Source organism: Arachis ipaensis, chromosome B08, assembly GCF_000816755.2.
Source record: "Arachis ipaensis cultivar K30076 chromosome B08, Araip1.1, whole genome shotgun sequence".
NCBI classification, from domain to species: domain Eukaryota; kingdom Viridiplantae; phylum Streptophyta; class Magnoliopsida; order Fabales; family Fabaceae; genus Arachis; species Arachis ipaensis.
This window is the reverse complement of record NC_029792.2, coordinates 51,733,912-51,751,015: the sequence shown is the minus strand read 5'-3', so window position 1 is coordinate 51,751,015 and position 17,104 is coordinate 51,733,912.

Sequence of the window (17,104 nt, the reverse complement as noted above, 5' to 3'; positions counted from 1 at the left end):
ACACATTCATTCTTAAATATATGATTAATAATTAATGTCTTATTAACTTACAAATATCTAAAATATATTTGTATCTGTTATGATAAGAACAAAAGTGGATGTTCAATGAACGGTTCAACCTTTTTTATGATAAAATGATTATGTTACAAAGAGAATCTCATTAAATAATGAAGGTTGAAAAATAAACTCTTCATACATGTATAAATAGGACATGATCTGAAGCTATATACCAAGGAATAAACAACTTTTTCTCTCTTTTATGTTGCAATACTTCTTTCTCTCTCTTTATATTTTTATTCTTGTTACATCTTGCTTATTTATTTAGTTATTTTATAACACGTTATCAGCACGAAACTCTAACGAAGTTTTAGGAAGACTTCAGGTAACAAATTTTTATTATGTCGAAACTCTTTCATCTTGAATATAATGCTCTTGATATATCTGAAAATAATTATTTATCATGGATACTAGATGTTAAAATCCATCTTGATTCAATGGATCTTGGAGATACCATTAAGGCTAAAAATAATGCATCCCAGAAGGATAAAGCCAAGGCAATGATTTTTCTTCATCGTCATCTTGACGTATGATTGAAAAATGAATATCCCACATTAAAAGATCCTGCAGATATGTGAAAAGACCTTGAAGAAAGGTACAATCATCAAAAGACGGTGATACCTCCTCAAGCCCGATATGTTAGAGAAAACTTTCTCGACCTTCCATGCCTCGAATGTGCTCCTGCAGTAGCAATCGAGAAAAAGGATTTAAAAATATTTTGAGCTAATTTCTTGCCTTCTTGTTGCTGAACCCAACAATGAGCTACTTTTGAGAAATCATGAAGCGCGCCCAGCTGGCGCCGCCCCATTTTCTGAAGCAAATGCGGCAAATTATAACCACAGAAGAGGTAAATGGCAAGATTTTGATAAGAAGAAAAATTATGGAAGGAAAAGAAATTATGTTCATAAGAAAGAAACAATGGGCAAAGTAAATCAATTGAGGATAAATGCTTCCGTTGTGGTGGAAAGGGCCATTGGTCACGTACCTGTCGTACCCCAAGGCACCTAGTTGATCTTTATCAAGCATCCTTGAAAAGGGATGACAAAGGAAAGGAAACAAATTTTGTTTCAAATAATGAAAATTCCACCACTCATTATGATGTATCTAATTTCTTTAAGGATTTTGAAGAAAATATTGGCCATTTGATCAATGATGGAATAGTTTAATATGTGTGTTTGTTAAGTATTCATGTTAATAATTTTACTGTGTATGTACTTCTACTCATTTTATTATTATTATTATTTATCTTTGAAGAAAAATGGCGGACATATTCTGAAGATATTTGCCTTGCGGATAGTGCAAGTTCGCACACTATTCTTAAAAGTGATATATATTTTACCCATCTTGTGCCAAAAGAAGAGTATGTTAATACTATTATTGGCTCGGGCAATGTGATAGAAGGCTCCGGAAGAGCTATAATTTTATTTCCTGAAGGAATAAAATTTTAATAAATAATGCACTATTATCTACCAAGTCTCTGAGGAACTTGTTGAGTTTCAAAGATATTCGCTGAAATGGATATCATATTGAGACTATGAATGAGGGAAATCATGAGTATTTATATATCACAACTCATGATTCAAATAAAAAAGTTATATTAGAAAAATTAACCTCACTTTCATCTGGGTTGTATTATATCAAGATTAGTGCAATTGAATTACATGCCATTGTAAACCAGAAGTTTACTAGCCCAAATGAATTCATAACTTGGCACGATCGATTGGGTCATCCGGGAACAATCACGATGCGGAGAATTATTGAAAACTCCCATGGTCATTCACTAAAGAACCAGAAGATTCTTAAATCTAGTGAATTTTGTTGTGCTGCATGTTCTCAAGGGAAGTTAATTTTAAGGCCATCACCAGGAAAGATTGGATTTGAATCCCCTGAATTCCTAGAAAGGATTCAAGGTGATATATATGGACCTATTCATCCACCATGTGGATCTTTTAGATATTTTATGGTCCTGATAGACGCATCTGATGGACGTAATATTCGTATGCTGATTAGAAATTAGCAATGAATCCAATCGTGAGTATAGTCTAACCAACACGCAAATATCACATCAAACAATTCTAAAATCTATGACCGAGAGTATTGATACCGGGTTGTTCTCCCTATGATTTGCCTTAGAATGCGCATCATTGATTAGGAAGTCTTTTGTGGTTTTGAGAGTTTGTGCAAGACTTCAAGCTATCAAAAGTAAACAACAATTAATTGAGAGAAAAGCTTTGGCTAGGGGTAAGTATTGGAAGTTCCATCATTATAGTTTCCTTCAATTGTGATAAGATTTGATTATTGCTTCACTTAGTTAACCCCCTAATAATTGAGGAAAGTCAAGTGAGAGTAACTAACTTGAGTCACAAGTCCTAGTCTCACCCTAGGGAAGTCTAGCTTTAGTGAACTCCAAGTCAATTAGCAATTCTCAATTCCTAATCAACAATTGATATCCACTACTCAAGTGTCTCCAATAACTCAATCCCTAAGCCAAGTAAGAGAAATCTACTCCATAGCTAGGTTGTCATTATCACAAATAATTGGAAGACAATTATAGAAGACATGATGTAATTGAGAGAGAATGATTGAATTAAAGCTATCTAATCCAAGCAATCATCAACAATCAAGCAATTGAGTGAAATTTCTCAATTCATTAATCAAAATTCAAAATAACAAAGTCACAAATCTAGATCCAAGAGATAGAATCAAAAGAACACTAATTGAGAGTAGAAGAAGAGTAGATCTACAATTTGCATCATAGTAAAAGTGAATTAGCAATGGTTCTCACCAAGAAATCAAATGAGAATTGCAATAGAGGAAATGAAATCCTAGAGAGAAGTTGGAGTTTCTCTCTCTAAAAGCAAAATGTAACTAACTACCCAAAATATCTAGAATTATGACTAATTGTCCTAACCCCCCTAATCCTTGGTCTTCTTAAGCTTTTTCCTCCAAAATTCTGTCCCACAATAGGGCATGGGACTCCTTGAAATCGCTGGTCACATTTTCTTCTTAAAAAATCACGTGCGTCCATTGGCGCGTACGTACACCTGGGGTTTTTTGCGACCTGCGCGTAGGCGTGCAGTGCGCGTGCGCGTCCAAGGAATTTTGGCTCAGCCATTTAAGCGCGCCGGCTTCTCGTCTCGGCTCCATCTAGCCGGCTCTGGGGGTGCACATCCACGCGTACGCGTACAGTGCGCGTGCGCGCACATGCCCAAGTTTCAACACTTTGATTTATTCCATGCTCCTTCCATTCATGCATGCTTCCTTCACTCCTCTCAGCCATTTTTGCCCTATAACTTCTGAAACCACTTAACAAATGGATCACGGCATCGAATGGTAATAGAGGAGGATTACAATATATCAATTTTGATGCAAAAGAAGCATGTTTTCATCTATGAGGCAAAGTGGGGAAAGGAACACAAAATCATGCAGTTTTATATGGATAGGTGTGGAAGATCATTGATAAAACCCTTAAAATCTATACATTATAAACCCTAAAAATGGGGTTTATCAACCTTCACACACTTAAAGTATAGAATGTCCTCATGCTAAAGGAAAGCAAAAGATCAAAGGATCACAAGAGAGTGGGACTCATGGGATGCAATCTACCTACATGAATGCAACTAGGGTGTATGCTACTATCTACTTGGTCAAGGGTAATTCAATCTTCCTAGAACACATATATACATGCACATAGGGCAAGATGGTAGGCAATGTATTAACTCTACCAATTTTAGTTACCAACGTGAAACATGTATAGCTTGCATGAAGAACGCTCACGAGAGCTGGGAACAAGGAATCGAGCTTCGAATCCCTCACCGGAAGTGTTTGTACTCTATTCGCTCGGTGTATAGGGTTGATCACTCAATTCTCTCCTATTTCATGCTCTTCCAAAATTTGTTCTTCCTCTAACAATCAACAATTGTTCTATGCATGCATACATATATCATGAGGTCTTTCCTTAGGTTGTAATGGGGTTAGGGTTAAGGTAGGGTTATATGTTTGGCTAAGTGGGCTAAAGATTGAATCCTTTGATTAACTTAAGCTCTCCACTTAACCTATATAACATCCTATACAATTATGTACTAACCTAACTACCCATTCCTCACTCTTTCACATACTCATGCATTTACTTTTGATCATTATACCTATGCATTGATTTGCCTTTAGGTCTTACTTTGGGGCCTTTTGTCCCCTTTTATTGCTTCTCTTTTTCTTCTTTCTATATTTTTTTCTCTTTTTTTTTCTATTATTATTTTTTTCTCTTTTGTTTTCCTCATTTTTTTTTTCAAAATATATACAAGAACATCAATGCATAAGGTTTATGTATTTAATCAACACATGAGCATGTATCCACTTTCCAATATTTTTAACAAAAACAACAACATGCTCTTACCTAACCGATGCTGCTTCCTCCCTCCCCCCCCTCCCCCCGTTTTCCCATACTTGAATGGCACACACGCACTAGCCTAAGCTATTCAAGGATTCAAATACGGACATTCATGGTTTTCCGCTTTTGGCTTGTGATGTGCTAAAATTAAGAATAAGTGGCTTAAGCGTAGGCTCAAAATTGGTTGCAAAGGTGGTTATAGGGTAAGGTCATTTGGGTAAGTAGCTAAGTGAATTGATGGTCTCAATCATGTACATACATTCATACATATAACAATGGACATATAGAGTCAAACAAATTAAGGATAACAATCATAGAGAGAGAACAATGCACACAAGAAGGAAAGTAAGTGGCTAGAAGATGTAGCCATGCAATTAGGCTCAAAACTCACTTGCTTGTGTTTTTGGCTCAAAATCCATGTTCCAAATTACATTCTTCAAACAAGTTTAGCATAAAAAATTTTCAAAATTTTTCAAAATTGGCAGGGTCGCCCTAAAATTCTTGTTTCCTAGGAGATAAGTCATTACTCTAACTAAGTGGACTTATTAAAAAAAACTAACATGCAAAGGATGTTAAAAAGTGAAAAAAAAAACCTAATCATGCAATCTATCCTAATTAACAAAAGAGATTCAAAATTTATTCGGGTGTTACCTATGAAGACCGGTCGGCCGACCGACCTCCCCACACTTAGAAGTTGGCACGGTTCTCCGTGCCTTGAGTGAGACGCAGTGGTTGATCGGCTTCTGAGTGTCCATCCTCCTCTTCATTATCGCTATCTTCATTCTCGGTGTCGGTGGATGTAGAAATATCCGGTTCTTCCATAGGTGGTGCTAAGCAACTTAGAAGCTTCTTGACAAAAGTGTATCGGCGTTGGTTGCGCCGCTCATAACGATCAAGCTTCTTGTGAAAGTCCTCTATGCATTGCATGGATGATTTTGGTGGTGCGGTTGAGGTGGTGGGAATGCTCATGGGATGGCTAAGTTCGGATCATCGGTATCTGCCGGAGGGTAAAGGTATCTCCCGTTTGGAACAACATCGCCATCTATCGGAATCATGGCCCTCCGATCCTTAGTCTCTCAGGGGACACCGGCTGCGGCAACTAAGTCGGTCACTAGAGCGGAAAAGAGTAGGTTTTCCTTAGCGTGGATGCGGCCCATAGCTTGGCGAATGAGACAGGAAATATGGACCGGTCTCTTTGTGAGGACACACCAAACCAACAAGGCTAACTCGGCAGTGATAGATGAGCCATGGGTGTTTGGGAGCACATAATGGGCTAGAATTTGGGCCCATGCCTGAGCCTCTCTGGTGAGAAAACGTGCGGTGATGCCCTTGGGCCGGGGCCTCATCCTCCCTCAAATCCAGAATGATTCGGGTATACCAATGATCTTGAGGATGGCATCCCAATCAAACTCATATTCGCATCGTACCGACAAAATCTCTTGATATGCATCAATCCCTTCCGCTAACGGTCCGGTCTTAAGCACACTTTGAATGGCCTCCTCTGTGACGGGAACTTGTCTTCGGCGCACAAATATCGATGCAAGGGAAGAGGAGTGGTAATTGGTGTAAAATTCTATCACCCAAGACAAGTTTGCTTCACGTGGCTTTCTCAATAGGAACTCCCATTACCGCCGCTCTATGCGGGGCATCACAAGTGGAATGACATGGGCCGGAGGGGCTAGAAGAGGCTCCGCATGATAGTTCCTTTCTTTGATCAAGGGGTATGCAAGTTTGCAATAGCGGCTGGGGAACTTGGTCGGGTCCCTTGCCAGGTTGTCCTTTTCCAAAACGTCAATGTTAGCAACGCTCCTTGTCTTATTGAGGAGGGGCTTGGCTCTAGGCGCTGGTTGTGCTTTGCTAGTGGACCGGAGAAGTGCCTTCTTGGATGTCTTTCCTTTGTCTTTCTTGATAATCATCCTAGAAAAGAGGGAGAAGTGACAAAATTAAACTTAAAGAAGCACCAAGAAATAATAATCATGCAAGTGATAAAGCATGAGAGAATAAGTGACTTAGATACATGACAGATGCAACATGTAACTAAGGCAACAAAGAAAATCGTGGCTAATCACTAGCATGAGATGTAGGAGTGGTATAAGCATGCAAACAATAAGCATGAGAAGCATACACCCTCAACATCAATAACAAGAACTAAGTGTTAAGGGATGAGCATGTGGAAATGAAGCAAGAAGAGTAGTAAGCTCAATGCACATGTGAACGAGCAAGTGAATGAGAAAGAACACTAAAATATAAGGACTAAGTCAAAAGGAACTCCAAAAAGTCATGTGGGTCTTCCATCAAACACTTGGTGTGCATCCCTTTTTATGACAAAAATGAGAGAAGGGTGACAATGTAACACCCCATAAAGCATCATCAATCATCATAGCATACCACATATTACAAGGGAAAGCAATTAAGACAATCCAACTTATCAATGCAAGAGTAATCCCTACTTTTAACACCCATAAGAGAGAAATAAAAAGAAAGAAAGTTTAATAAACAAAGAAAACATGAATGAAAACTAACTAAGAGGAAGAGTAAGGGAATGTAACTAATGAAAGAAAGAAGGAAAAGAAAGAGCTAAACAAGAAAAGAAATGAGAAGTACCTTGAGAAGAAAAGGAGAAATGGGGTAGTAGGTGAGAGAGGAGGTAGTAAGGAGTATGAGAGAAGAGAGGGGAAAGAGAGGTGTGGGACCGCCGGAGGTGGTGGTTGCCGCCGGTGGTGGCGGAAGAGAGGTGGTAGAAGTGGTAGGAGGGTTAGAAGTGAAGAAGAAGGGTGATGGTAAGAAGGGGGAAGAGAACTTGAAAGAAAAGGGCGCGCTCTAGTGTAATTGGTTCGCGAGACCGGCGCGCGCGCGCCATGCACGCGTGCGCATGCATGGGCAAAAATTAGCAGGGGCGCGGACGCGCACAGTGTGCAGACGCGTGAAGTGGTGGTGTGCAGGTGTGCGCGCAAGCGCCAAGTGTGCTTGCGTGTGTGGTTGGGTTGTGCCCTCAGCATAAGTTGGGCACAACTTTGGCTGAACTCTCGGGAAAAAGTACCAGAAGATGAATTTTCACGATCGACGCGGACGCGCACGGTGTGCTGGCGCGCCGATATGCATTTTGTCTGAGGTGCGCGTGCACGCCAGGTGCACGTACGCACGAGTCGAGTTAGGCCATTGGCATGATATTAGCCCAGTTTGGGCATAACTCTCGAAAAAATGGCTCAGAATTTGCACAACTCTCTGGAAAATGACCCAGGAGCTGCGAATGCGTACAAGCACGTACGCGCATAGTGCGCACACGCGCCCCCCTCCCTTTTTTTTAGAGACATGAAGGATGCCTAATTATCATGAATTTAGTGGTTAAACAAGCCAAAGGGGTCAAAAACACCCAAAACTCAATGCAAAACCCAAAGATGGGGTGTTCTTCTACTACACAATCAATCCATCCATTGAAAAATCAATGCAAATCTTCATGAACAAGTTATATAAGGTACTCACAATAAAATCTAATCAAACAAAACTATAGCTAAGCAATCACAAAATAATGAAGAATTCAAGAATTAAATACAAAAGGGTAAAAAGGATAGATCTCACCATGGTGGGGTGTCTCCCACCTAGCACTTTTGTTTAATGTCCTTAAGTTGGACTTTCACTAGCTCATTGCTCTTTGCCAAGAGCTGCATCTTCCAAAAGAAATACCTCAATCTCCTTGTTACTTTTTATTTGCTCACCATGATACAACTTGAGACGGTGCCCATTGACCTTGAAGATATCCGGACTTGAGGGATGGCGCAAATGGTAAACCCCATAGGGTTCCGCTTTCTCCACTTGATATGGGCCTTCCCATTTTGACCTTAGTTTTTCGGGCAACAATCTCAAATTAGAATTGTAAAGGAGGACTAGATTACCGGCTTTAAATTCTTTACCTCTTATGTTCTTATCATGCACGGCTTTCATTTTCTCCTTGTAAGGTCTAGAATTCTCATAAGCTTTAAGCCTTAAACATTCCAACTCCGCTAGTTGTAGCTTCCTCCCAACTCCGGCTCCACCCAAACTCGGATTGCACTCCTTGATGGCCCAATATGCCTTGTGCTCTATCTCCACCGGTAAGTAGCAAGCTTTGCCATACACCAACCGAAAGGGACTCATGCCAATTGGCGTTTTGTATGCCGTTCGGTAGGCCCATAATGCATTGGTGAGCTTAGCACTCCAATCTTTCCTATTGGGCTTCACAATCCTTTCCAATATGCGTTTAATCTCCCGATTGGAAACCTCGGCTTGGCCGTTTGTCTGTAGGTGGTAGGCCATAGCTACTTTATGCATGATGTCGTATTTCTTCATTAGCCCTTCCATTTTCTTATTGAAAAAATGTGAATCTTGGTCACTCACAATTGCTCGTGGCGACCCAAATCTACAAATGATGTTATTTTTCACAAAGAAAAGGACCACATTAGCATCATCCGTCCGGATGGGTGAAAGAGCGGAAGATTGATGGTTTAGAGGTCATAGTAAACTCTCGTTGTAAGTATAGTTACTAAACCAAGCAATCAACCTTTCTTGCAAACGTTTTGGTTGTCACAAGTAACAAACCCCTAAATAAATTGATAACCGAAGTATTCAAACCTCGGGTCATCTTCTCAAGGAACTGCAGGGAAGTATGTTCTTATTATTGGTTATGGAGATTATAAATTGGGGTTTTGAGAATGAAGAGCGAATAGTCTAATTAGCAAATAAAGTAAATGAAGAACAAGCAATTTAAATGGCAAGTAAGATAAACAAATGACTGTAAATAAACTTTTGGCAAAGTATGAGAAATTAGAGGTCCTATCCTAGCTATCCTTATCAATGATGATGAGAATTGAATCTTAATTCTACTTTTTTAACCTTTACTAAGATAAAGGAAGGTAAAGGGATTAATTGATTTGATCTTCGAATCCTATTTATTTCCTAAGAAAAGATTGGGATTATTGAAGTTCAATTCAATTAACAAAGATAACAATTATCATTCATGTTTGAGTTTGATAACTCCTGAGTTACTAATTTCTTAACCAAAACCAAAAGGAGAAAAGTAAATTTACTGGAATAAAAATGTCTTCAGATGGGAATAACAATAATGTAAATAAGAGAAAGCAATATTAAACTGAAATACCTCAAATAACATTAATTCAAAGATGTAATCTGTAACATGAATGTAGCATAAGTCAAATAGGCAACATAACTAATATAAGCATTAAAGTATCTGAAAGTAAGAGATAAATATAAAGTAAAAGAACATTGAAACCTGGGATTGAGAGTTACTCCTAAAACTAAGAGAAATCCTAAATCCTAATCCTAAGAGAGAGGAGAGAATCTCCCTCTCAAAACTAAATCTAAATCATGAAAACTAACTAAAGTGGCCACTCTCTGAATGGATGCATTCTCCCACTTCATAACCTCTGGTCTATGCCTTCTGGACTTGGAATTGGGCCAAAAAGGGCTTCAGAATTTGCTGGGAGCATTTTCTGCAATTTCTGGTGCGTGGCCTCTGTCACGCGTCCGCGTGGGTCACGCGGTCGCGTCATTCGGAGTTTTTCTTGTCACGCGGTCGTGTCAGTCATGCGACCGCGTCATATATGTTCTGCTCAAGGCACGCCGTAGCGTCAGTCACGCGTTCGCGTCGCGCTCTCTTCGCACTGGCATGTGGCCGCGTCGTCCATGCGATCGCATGGATGCCAGTTTCTTCACAAACTCCGTTTTATGCTTTCCTTCCATTTTTGTATGTTTCCTTTCCATCCTTTGAGTCATTTCTGCCTTAGAAGATCTAAAACTACTCAACACACTAATCACAACATCGAATGGAAATAAAGGTAATTAAAATAATTAATTTTAAAGCATAGGAAACATGTTTTTCACATACATCACATAATAAGTAAGGGAAAGTAAAACCATGCAAATAATATGAATAAGTGGGTGAAGGATTGAATAAATCACTCAGATTAAGCACAAAATATATCATAAAATATGGGTTTATCAACCTCCCCACACTTAAACAATAGCATGTCCTCATGCTAAGACCAAGAGTAATGTTAGGTTGAAGTGGTTGAATGTCATGCAATGCAATCTAATCTAAATGCAACTACCTAAATGAATGATGCATCATGCAATTCTAGTTTTTATTCACTTGTATATAAAGCTTGCATGTAGTTGAATTAATTCACATTCTCAAGGAGTCATATATATATAGCCAAACCTTAAATAATGATAAAGCACTTATACAGTTGAGATGGGAGAGAAAAACATTTTATAAACTTACAAGACAATTAATAATTCAAGCAGAGATGTATGTTAATGAGCTATTGAACCCTCACTGGATTTTGTGTTTACTCTCTAGTCACTCAGTGTTTATTGGGTTAATCACTCTATTCTTCTTTTTATCCTTACTTTCTATAACTTTGTTCTTCATCCAACCAATCAACAATTATAGAATATAGACATACCAAAAATCATGAGGTCTTTAATTAAGGTTGTAATGGGGCCAAGGTAAAGGTAAAGGTATATGTATAAAGCTAAGTGAGCTAATTAAGCGAATCCTTGATTAGTCTAAGATCTCACCTAACATACATATTTTGTAAAGCAAAACTTCTTTACCCAATTTTTCCATATTTTTCCACTTTTGATGTTACATGCTCATGTTTCAATATTTATTATTTTTACCCCATGTGCATTGCTTTATTTCACATTTGGGGAATTCTTTTTTTTTTGTGTCCCCTTTATTCATAACACTTTTTTTTAATGCACATGGTAATTCAATTATTTTGATTTCATATGAGCATGCTTCCCAAAACTTTTATTTTGAATTATTTTATTCTTTTCAACTTTTCTACCCTTTTGTTTTTATCATCCATGTTCCCAATAGGTTTCCCACATGTAAACCATACACAATTTCTATCTTAAGCTAACCAAGGATTCAACTTGAGATTTTTATTTTGTTTTTCTGCTTAAGGCTAGTATTGTGGCTTATAGAATAAAAGGGATTTAAAGGCTCAAGGGGGCTAACAAGGGTGATGTAAAAGGTAGGCTATTTTGGGATAAGTAAGCTAAAATCAAATAATGGCCTCAATCACTCTCTTGGTATGTGTTTCTATTCTATAATCGGATATATAGATTAAAACAAAGTAAAGAACACCAGAATACAAAAGAAGGGTGGAACACACAGGAATAAAAATTATGGTTTGAATGTAACCATACAATTAAGCTCAAAACTCACAGGCTGTGTTCTCTAGCTCAAAAATCATTTATCACTTATGTATGTCATGCAGGTTTAGTTAAAAATTCCCATTATTCTCAATGTAAAACTTATATTGAATGGCTTTAAAGTTCTAGTGTTTCTCCTTGATGAAATGTTGTTAACTAACTAACATGTAATGCTATATATACAAGTTGTGTGGATTGTTTCTATTATGTTCAAGTCCCTAGTTTACTTCTTTTTTATATTTTTCAATTTAAACTAAGCTATCTTATGCTAAAAAGGGTAAACTATACTAATTAATCCACAATTTCTATAACTTAATAAGTTAGAATTGCTACTAAACTAAATGACTAAAATATGAACTAAAGTGCAACATAGAATAAATACATAAAAATAGCAATATGTATAAGTACTGAGAAAATAAAAATAAAAAGAAAAAGAAAAATACAGAAAAGTAGCAAAATAAATAAAAAGAATATGTAGTGGTTCACCAAAAAAAAAGAACGCCAGAGATGGCGACCTCCCTACACTTAAAATGTAGCATCGTCCCCGATGCTCACTCAAGCAGGGTGTGAAGGGGTGTCATCACTGGAAGGACGGGTAGCTGGGGTCTCTGTGGTGGCGATCGGAGGATCAGCCTGCTGCAGAGGAGGTGCTGACTGGATAGGGATCTCGGGGTCTACAGCCTGAATCTGAGGCGAAGCCTCCTGGTGTGATGCTGCCTACTGGGTGTTTGCCTGCTCTGCCTCGCTCTGTGGATGGGTCTCTGCCTCGTGATCATTCGCCTCCTCCTCAGATGCCTAAGATGGTGTGTCAGGCCTGGAGGGAATGTCGCCGGAGCGTATCATCAGCTTCAGGTGCTCATAGCGTCGCTTGTTGCGACGCTCCATCTGGTCAAGCTGTCGAAACAGGCGGTGCACTAGATGATAGATGGGCTCTGGGGCAGGTGGAGGTGCAGTGGTAGTGGCAGGGGTAGCTGTGGAAGAAGAGGGGCCAGCAGATGGTGTGGCTGTGTCAGCAGTAGCAGTGAGGAAAGGAGGTCTGTAGCTGATGAGCGGATAATTTATACGCTTTTTGGCATTGTTTTTAGTATGTTTTTAGTAGGATCTAGTTACTTTTAGGGATGTTTTTATTAGTTTTTATGTTAAATTCACATTTCTAGACTTTACTATGAGTTTGTGTGTTTTTCTATGATTTCAGGTATTTTCTGGCTGAAATTGAGGGATTTGAGCAAAAATCAGATTCAGAGGTTGAAGAAGGATTGCTGATGCTGTTGGATTCTGACCTCCCTGTACTCAAAGTGGATTTTTTGGAGCTACAGTACTCCCAATGGTGCACTCTTAACGGCGTTGGAAAGTAGACATCCAGGGCTTTACAGCAATATATAATAGTCCATACTTTGCCCAAGTTTAGACGACACAAAAGGGCGTTGAACGCCAGTTCTACGCTGCAGTCTGGAGTTAAACGCCAGAAACACGTCACAAACCAGAGTTGAATGCCAAAAACACGTTACATCTTGGCGTTCAACTCCAAAAGAAGCCTCTGCACGTGTAAACTTCAAGCTCAGCCCAAGCACACACCAAGTGGGCCCCGGAAGTGGATTTATGCATCAATTACTTACTTCTATAAACCCTAGTAACTAGTTTTAGTATAAATAGGACTTTTTACTATTGTATTTACATCTTCGGATCATCTTGGTGACTCCGGTTCCCCTCTGGGGCCGAGACCAATGAACTCCATTATCACTTATGTATTTTCAATGGTAGAGTTTCTGCACTCCATAGATTAAGGTGTGGAGCTCTGCTGTTCCTCATGATTTAATACAAAGTACTACTGTTTTTCTATTCAATTCAACTTATTCCGCTTCTAAGATATCCATTCGCACCCAAGAACATGATGAATGTGATGATTATGTAACGCTCATCATCATTCTCACTTATGAACGCGTGCCTTACAAACACTTCTGTTCTACATGCAAACAAGCTAGAATGAATATCTCTTAGATATCTAATACAGGGGACCGAGTCCGAGATATTAGAATCTTCGTGGTATAAGTTAGAACCCATGGATGGCCATTCCTGAGATCCAGAAAGTCTAAACCTTGTCTGTGGTATTCCGAGTAGGATCTGGGAAGGGATGCTATGACGAACTTCAAACTCGCGAGTGCTGGGCGTAGTGACAGACGTAAAAGGAGGGTGAATCCTATTCTAGTATGATCGAGAACCTCCAGATGATTAGCCGTGCCGTGACAGAGCATTTGGACCTTTTTCACAGAGAGAATGGGATGTAGCCATTGACAACGATGATGCCCTATATAAATCTTGCCATGGAAAGGAGTAGGAATGATTGGATGAAGACAGCAGGAAAGCAGAGGTTCAGAGGAACGAAAGCATCTCTATACGCTATTCTGAAATTCTCACCAATGAATTACATAAGTATTTCTATCTTTATTTTCTATTTATTTATTATTATTATTCAAAAACTCCATAACCATTTGATATCAGCCTGATTGAGATTTACAGGATGACCATAGCTTGCTTCATACCGACAATCTCCGTGGGATCGACCCTTACTCACGTAAGGTTTTATTACTTGGATGACCCAGTTCACTTGCTGGTTAGTTGTATCAAAGTTGTGACAAATTCTGAATTAAGATTAGAGCACCAAGTTTTTGGAGCCATTACCAAGGATCACAATTTCGTGCACCAAGTTTTTGGCGCCGTTGTCGAGGATTGTTCGAGTTTGGACAACTGACGGTTCATCGTGTTGCTCAGATTGGGTAATTTTCTTCTTATTTTATTTTTCAAAAAGTTTTCAAAAATTTTTCAAAAATATTTTCTTCTTTTTCGTTTTTTCCAATTAATATCCGAAAAAAAAATTTAAAATAACATATATTTTTCTTCAGAATTTTTAAGAATGAATTCTAGTGTTTCATGAAGCATGTTGAAGCCTGGCTGGCTGTAAAGCCATGTCTAATTCTTTTGGACTGTGGCTTCCAACCATCAGCATAGAGGCAAGTTAATTGGAATATCAGCTGTTGCATGCCTGATTTATATCCTAAAGCTGGCTGGCTATTAAGCCATGCCCAACCCTTGGATTGGAGCTTTAGGCCAACATTGAAAGATTCCTGGGATTCTTATTAAAAATTTTGAATTTCTTATTTTCTTTTTCCTATATGTTTTTCAAAAAAAACTTTTAAAAGAAAATACAAAAAAAAATTTATAAAATCATAAAAATAAAAAATATTTTGTGTTTCTTGTTTAAGTCTTGAGTCAATTCTTAAGTTTGGTGTCAATTGCATTTTTTTCTAAAAAATTTTCTATGCATTTTTCGAAAATTCATGCATTCATAGTGTTCTTCATGATCTTCAAGTTGTTCTTGGCCAGTCTTCTTGTTTGATCTTCATATTTTCGTGTTTTGTGTCTTTTCTTGTTTTTCATATGCATTCTTGCATTCATAGTGTCTATGCATGAAAAATCTCTAAGTTTGATGTCTTGCATGTTTTCTTTTCTTGAAACTTTTTCAAAAAAATAAGTTCTTGATGTTCATCTTGACATTCAAAGTGTTCTTGGTGTTCATCTTGACATTCATAGTGTTCTTGCATGCATCACATGTTTTGATCTAAAAATTCTCATGCATTGAGTCTTTTTCATGTTTTTCTCTTTCTACATTAAAAATTCAAAAATCAAAAAAATATCTTTCCCTTTTTCACTCATAAATTTCGAAAATTTGGATTGACTTTTTCAAAAATTTTTAAAATCTAGTTGTTTCTTATGAGTCAAATCAAATTTTCAATTTAAAAATCTTATCTTTTTCAAAATCTTTTTCAAAAATCATATCTTTTTCATTTTTCTTATTTATTTTCAAAAATTTTAAAAATATTTTTCAAAAATCTTTTTCTTAAGTTTATAATATATTTTCGAAAATATCATCAACAATTAATGTTTTGATTCAAAAATTTCAAGTTTGTTACTTACTTGTTAAGAAAGATTCAAACTTTAAGTTCTAGAATCATATCTTGTGATTACTTGTGAGTCAAGTCATTAATTTTGATTTTAAAATTTAAATCTTTTTCAAAACTAATTTTAATCATATCTTTCTATCATATCTTTTTAAATCATATCTTTTTCAAAAATTTGATTTTAAAATATCCTTTCTAACTTCTTATCTTCTTATCTTTTCAAAATTGATTTTCAAAATTTGTTTCAATTAACTAATTAACTTTTTGTTTGTTTCTTATCTCTTTCAAAACTACCTAACTAACTATCCATCTCTAATTTTCGAAAATACCTCCCTCTTTTTCAAAAAATTCTTTTTAATTAACTAATTGTTTTAATTTTAATTTAATTTCAACTTTGATTTTTGAAATCTAACTTTCAATTTTAATTTTTATTTTAATTAAAATTCGAAATTCTCTCTCTCATCTCCTTCTATTTATTTATTCATTTACTAACACTTCTCTCCCATCCAAAAATTCGAACACCACCTCCCTCTCTGTGTTCGAGTTTCTCCTCTTCTCTTCTTTACATTACATTCTTTTCTTCTTCTACTCACACAAGGGAACCTCTATACTGTGGTAAAGAGGATCCCCGGTATCTTTAGTCCTCTTCTTTTTCACATGAGCAGGAGCAAGGACAAGAATATTCTTGTTGAAGCAGATCTAGAACCTGAAAGGACTCTGAAAAGGAAACTAAGAGAAGCTAAAATACAACAATCCAGAGACAACCTTACAGGAATTTTTGAACAGGAAGAGGAGATGGCAGCCGAAAATAATAATAATGCAAGGAGGATGCTTGGTGACTTTACTGCACCTAATTCCAATTTACATGAAAGAAGCGTCTCCATTCCTGCCATTGGAGCAAACAATTTTGAGCTGAAACCTCAATTACTTTCTCTGATGCAGCAGAACTGCAAGTTTCATGGACTTCCATCTGAAGATCCTTTTCAGTTCTTAACTGAATTCTTGCATATATGTGATACTGTTAAGACTAATGGAGTAGATCCTAAAGTCTACAGGCTCATGCTTTTCCCATTTGCTGTAAGAGACAGAGCTAGAGTGTGGTTGGACTCTCAACCCAAGGATAGCCTGAACTCTTAGGATAAGCTGGTCACAGCTTTCTTAGCCAAGTTCTTTCCTCCTAAAAAGCTGAGAAAGCTTAGAGTGGATGTTCAAACCTTCAGACAGAAAGAAGGTGAATCCCTCTATGAAGCTTGGGAGAGATATAAGCAACTGACCAAAAAGTGTCCTTCTGACATGCTTTCAGAATGGACCATCCTGGATATATTCTATGATGGTCTGTCTGAATTAGCTAAGATTTTATTGGATACTTCTGCAGGTGGATCCATTCACCTAAAGAAAACGCCTGCAGAAGCTCAAGAACTCATTGACATGGTTGCTAATAACCAGTTCATGTACACTTCTGAGAGGAATCCTGTGAGTAATGGGA